This window comes from Xyrauchen texanus, chromosome 32 (genome assembly GCF_025860055.1).
Source record: "Xyrauchen texanus isolate HMW12.3.18 chromosome 32, RBS_HiC_50CHRs, whole genome shotgun sequence".
Taxonomy (NCBI): domain Eukaryota; kingdom Metazoa; phylum Chordata; class Actinopteri; order Cypriniformes; family Catostomidae; genus Xyrauchen; species Xyrauchen texanus.
Genome location: NC_068307.1, coordinates 15762025 through 15768024, shown reverse-complemented (window position 1 = coordinate 15768024; position 6000 = coordinate 15762025). Strand labels below are relative to the sequence as shown.

The 6000-nt window shown below is 40.9% G+C and overlaps 1 protein-coding gene across 1 annotated transcript in view; it reads left to right on the top strand.

Moving 5' to 3' along the window:
- The first annotated feature begins 272 nt into the window (after nucleotides 1-272).
- nlgn1 (neuroligin 1) overlaps nucleotides 273-6000 on the top strand; it is a 523587-nt gene continuing 517859 nt past the window's right edge. The window contains exon 1 of the mRNA XM_052102055.1: nucleotides 273-409. The gene's annotated coding sequence lies outside the window, so the exon portion shown is untranslated. The remainder of the gene's footprint in view (nucleotides 410-6000) is intronic.

Below are 6000 nucleotides of genomic sequence, written 5' to 3'. Positions count from 1 at the left end.
ATGTTATTCCTGACGAGAGCCACTTTAAACACAGGCAATTTAACTTGTGATCTCTCGCTAGCAACGAACAGCTTGAGCTGTATCAGAGCAAGATGCACTTGATCAATACAACAGTTTCTATATTAAATGAAATATCTGTAGGAAACACTCAAGTGCCCCCTCCCCCTCTCACACACACACACACACACACTCCCAAACATGTGGACACACAGATATTATATGCATACGCCCATGCTTGCTCGTGAGAAAAAAACAGAGCTGTCATGTCAGATCAATCCTGCATCTCAGTAGGGTTGAAAAAATGTGTTAAGGTTTACGATGGAAATATGGCGACACTCGCTGCTGCTGAGAAGTGCTTCAACTTTCATTTTGAAGCAATGTTACTTCTGACGAGAGCTGCAACAAAAAGGTAATTTCAAAAGCAATCTCTCTCATTTTCTGAGTTTCTCTCTTTTGATCCCTCAAACACAAACTCACACACACATGCACAAACACACTACCTCATTATCCAATAAGTACTTGAATAAAACAGTGCAAGCCTCGCAATCCTCCGTTGCTAGATCTTAAGTGACATTTTCAAACTAACAACGAAAGCTCGGATTGTATTAAGGCAAGATGCTCAATCCATGGTGAAAGAAAGTTGTTCCTCTCATAAGAGGGTTTTAAGGACGAAAACCAGAAAATATTTTGAGATAAAACCCTGAACAATATCTTAAGGTGTGGTAGCCGTGATATAAGCTGAATAATTGACTCCAGCCCTTTGAATTGTTATAAAAATGTGTCTTGACCGCCTCTACCATGACTACCTCGAATGTGCATTATTTTTCAACTGTTCAATGGTCCGAAGTCAGTTATTACTTGCACACACACACACACACACACACACACACACACACACAAACACACACACACACACACGCTAATTTTTCTCTGTATTTTTGCATTACAGCAAAAAGCTAAAAGTGTTACAACTGCACTCGGTCTACCCTAAATATCACTATAGAGTAATAAAAGCCTTTGTAACAGTCTAAAGTTGTCATGGCATCTTGCGGATAATTGATTAATATAATGACCCATGCAGTGGCTGTGCCTTGAAGACATTACACAAATGCCATAGATTTTCTTCCTCTTAACAGAGATCATACACAAATACAGCCCAAGCAGTGTTGACCTCTCTCACTCTGCTGTGGTGAGTGGCTGATGGCAGACTCTCATGTACTCTTTACCACTCTGGCTTTGCATGCATCAAGGTTAATTGAGAAATGTTATGCCATTGATGTCAATACATTGAATGGTCCCTGTAATCTCTTGTCCGCTCGAACAAAAAAGAAAAGGGCTTAGTTAATAGGATTTTTTTATTCTTGCAAGACGATGCTGGTTTGAAATTCTGTATTTAACATTTGGCACACGCTTAGCTCTTATTTTCAGTTGGGCCAATTTCCACACACTATTAGATTTTGTTGACCTAACAAAGTCATTGCAGTGAAAAAGTGTGTCTAGAATAGAAAAGATCCCTCCGAGATTGTATTATAACATCTTTGTCATTGTAATGGTTCAGAGGATTGAATGGTCTGTTTGTGTTGCGTATTCAATTCCGTTAGCGTTGCAATCCATTTAGCTCACCTGAAGTGAATGTATACTCGATGATGTACTTTCACAAGAGAGTACACACAAAGAGATGAACTATTAAGTCAAAGTATTGTGTACCTGTTCTGTTCAGACACTCTGAGATCTATCATCTAAAAAAATCCTGACTATGCAGTGCTAAAAGACTTTTATGTTTATGTTATAACAGTTTACGTTCTGTTAAGTGAAACTGTAGGCCAATTGCTCTGATATGTATGGATTATAAACTTCCTTCAGTAAATATAGAGACCACAACAACCTGTGAATGTGGGGCACCTCCTGTGGAGCAGTTTACCTAGGAAGTCTCCATCCTTTTTTGTTCTTTAAGTGTGAGAAAGTGAGAAAGTAACTCTGTGTTGATGAGGGCTGACTCCAATCCATTGTCTTAGGCAAGAGATGACCACCATGAGATATAGATGAATGATAATAGGTCACACATTTTTTATTGTCTAAATGAGATAGTTCAAACAAAAATGAAAATGCTGCCATTATTTACTCACTCTCATGTTGTTCCAAACTTGTGCCTTGTTTTTTGTTTTTCCATTTTTGGAGAATCTTTTGTCTCAGTTCAAAGTGACCATGAGTGTCAAGCACCAAAATAGACAAAAAAACACAAAAAAGCACCATGAAAGTATTATAAAAGTACTCATATACCACATATCACTCAAGCACTGAATTCCTAGATGCCAGCTTTGGCAGCAGTGAAGATTATCAGAGAATAACAGCTTAAATTTCTGTTTGTTTGTTACACAAAACTATTGTATGGCTTCAGAAGACTTGGAATATAGTATACTATTTTATGGTGCTTTTTATGGTGTTTTTTTCGAATTGAAATTTTGACAGATATGGTCAATATGAACTATCATTATATGGCAAGAGCTGTATAAATGTTCCGCTGCAAAAAATAACAGCATACATGTTTGGAACAACCTGAGGTTAAGTTAATAATAAAAATTTTCATTTTTGGGTGAGCTGTAAAGATGTATAAACAAGCATAATATAATGCAAACAAATAATACAGTTAATTCATTTTAATTTAATCAAGTGGCATTTTTTTCATTACTTATTTTAATTAAAGTCATGCATTTTCCTCAACGAGATTGCATCAACATATTGCCATTGATGGTTAATAGCAAAGCTATTATCTTAACTATATTTCTGAGTAGCGAGGTGGTAGCTTCGCTAGTTTTTAAATCAGTAGCGAAGCTATATTTTTGATTAGATAGCTTTGACAAAAGCTACACGCTGCATCATACATCACACCGGTGTTTACTATTGCCAGTTTTGAATTAGAACTAAAGATGTCCGACTCACAAATAAATCGCTCATCTGAGTTGGTTCTTTACAATGAATTGGTCACACTTTATAGCAAAGCATTCAGAATCGGTTCACGATTAAATCTGAATGACTCAGAAATCTCATGTGTGTGCTGCTGAATCATTTGGTGTGCACTTTCACTTGCCAACATGGAATAATATAAAATACGTAAAATAAAGATAATGCTAGTTGCAGTGGATCTACATTCAATGGAAACCAAACCTGCAAGTGGTAGAATCTACCAAAAAATCTACTAATGTCCCATCAACTAACATTTGATATCTCGGCATTTGTAAAAACCCTGAACTTTTATATATTCTCAAACATTCATCCGAAACATTATCACATAAATCTTCATCAGTCACACTCAAAGATTTGCAAGCATTGTCTTCATTGCAGAGAGCAGTATGTAAATCAGTGTATGTGTGCGTGTTGTATGTGTGTGTGGTTAAAAAAAAACGTTCACTTCCCTTTTCTGTAGCCGGCAGCTGATCACCCTCAGCTCGACCCCCTCCTTGCTGCTCTCTGCTCTGCTTGCTTCAGTCCGTTTTTTCCTTCCCCAGACAGTCTGTATCCCAGTGTCCCTCTTGTTTGCACAGTTTGCATTTCTTGCATTCTCTGAACTCATGGTCGTCAGTCCCACACAAGCCGCAATTCCACTTCCGCTGGTTTCTGTAGCCTTTCTTCTTTTTGTCGTCCCATTTCTGCTGCGGTTTAGATGTGCTGACATTAGATTGTAGTCGCACAACTGCCAGCTGAAGATCTTTCTCCCCCTTTGCCTTGATTTGTCTTTCTTTGTCAGCAGCTGTTCCTCTGCGTGCACAGCGTGCGCCAGGGTGGAGGTCAGCCGCTTGCGCGATCTCAGGTCTCAGAAAAAAGTTCATTCAGGTCTCCTTCACTGTCCGAGTTGGGAGGAGCTGCTTGTGGTGCTTGTCTTCTGGGCGGAGAGCAGTCGAGGTCGGGGTTCAGTTTCAGGGCTTTCAGCTCCGCCACGGGATAGTGATGATTATACGCCGGCTTCGCTGGCACAATCGCCGTTGCATGTGGGGAAACACAAACATACTTTTCATTAGTCGGTTCTGGTGGTGCTGACGCACAAACAGATCTTTCACACATTTTATTTTATTTTTTCCTACACTTTTCAATCCTACATGCTAATTCTTTCTGCATTTGCTTTCGTTCTCTTCTATCTGCTTCCTTAAGCCAACAGCCCACTGTCTGTTCACATTTTTTACACACATGTTGAATGCAGCCACAACAACCTTTTTGTGCCTCGCTGCCCTGTTCCAATGATTCTCACACCACTCTCAGTCTAGTCGTGCTCAGTGTTCCCTCTCCTGGGGAAATCATGGTATTTGATCAGTTTCTCTATGTCCTGCATACATTTTCTCCTATAGTTTTTTCTCATTTGTCAGAAAACCGGTGTATCAAATTTGGCAAGCTTGCGTTGAGACTTCCCCATTCTGGCTGTTTCTGCTTCTCTGTGGATTTACCATTCGACACGTCTAATAATCTGTCGGACGTCTCCAACAGATCTGATTTCTTAACCCAAGATCAGATAAGGGTGCACTCCCTAGTGCTTTGTTAAATACAGTTTACTCAAAATCTTTCTCTGGTGTACGTTCCAGCACTCAGTATTTTAGCTAACTTAATTAAACAATTTTTGCGAGAACTGTTCGTAGGTTTCAATTTCTGCTTGAGAACCTCTTGTACTCGCGCCACAGAAAACAGTCTCAGCCACTATGGTTCACTCACTCTTATACCAAAAGAAAATAATTTAGTCGTCTCTTATCAGAGATATTTGGGTTGCCACAGGTTCCTTTTCATTTGATTCCAGTGGAGTTTATCCTGGCCCTGATTCGGTCGGTCCCTCTCTCTGAAGCTTATGAGGTAGAGCTGGAACTTCTCAGTCCAGGTGGCCAAAAACCGTCTGCTCTCAGGTCCAGATTGCACTTCCAAGGAATCCCACTATTCTGACACCAAATTGTTGTGGCAAACAAATTATTAACCAACCATTATCACTGCGTAAGAGACACTCTGAATCAAACAGTCTTTTAAAAGAATTTATTCTTGCAAGAAGGACCCAGTCATTACACAGGAATTACTCTGTGACATGAGTGAGACAAGTCAGGATGGGCTGGGTTGTTTTTTCCCTCTTTTTCCCCAAGGTCTCCACCAGAAGCAGATCTTCCCCATCTACATTCCTTACAGGGACTATGCTACTAGCATTAAAATTTCTACAACAAGGGTCTGGTAGAGACCCCATTTGAACAGCATTTGATAAATTTCTGACTCTCAAGATGTTTTTTCTTATGGCAATTACATCTCTAAAAAGAATTGGGGATCTGCAGGCTCTATTTTGCCCAATAGCTAAAAGCAATTTTGCACCCTCATCCTGAATACCTGCCTTAGGTTCCTTCTCGACCGTAAATCTGGTCACCCTTGAAGCCTTCTGCTCCCCGCCGTTTACAACGCCGGAGCAGGAAAGACTTCACAGACTGTATCCAGTCCGTGCCCTTCAGACTTATGTCCACCGCTATCCAACTATCCGTTTGCCATGGGGGCCGCAACAAGGGTCAGCCGCCACCAAGCAGTCAGTATCGCATTGGGTGAGGGATGCTATTGCCCTGGCCTACGAGGTGCGCGGTCAAGCTTCGCCAGTAGGGATCAGGGCTCACTCTACCAGAGGGGTCGCCTCCTCTAAAGCCTTGGCTAGAGGTGTCCCTCTGCAATATGTTTGTAATGTGGCAGGCTGGTCCTCTCCACACACATTCATAAAATTTTATAGTTTGGATGTTCATGCCACTCCAGGCTCTTATGTCCTTGAGTCAACATCACAAGATCATGTCTGAGACCTCTCGCGCTCTTGTGAGTACAACTACACAACCATAAGGGGTCCGGACATCCACAGTGCGGCAGCATGGGTTTTCTCGTTCCCAAAGCGCTAAATCAGCGCAGCATCAAAGTGTAGCTTTTTGACAGGGAACATCTCGGGTTACTTAACTGTAACCCCTATTCCCTGATAAAAGCGGAACCAGATGCTGCGCTTCACTGCTG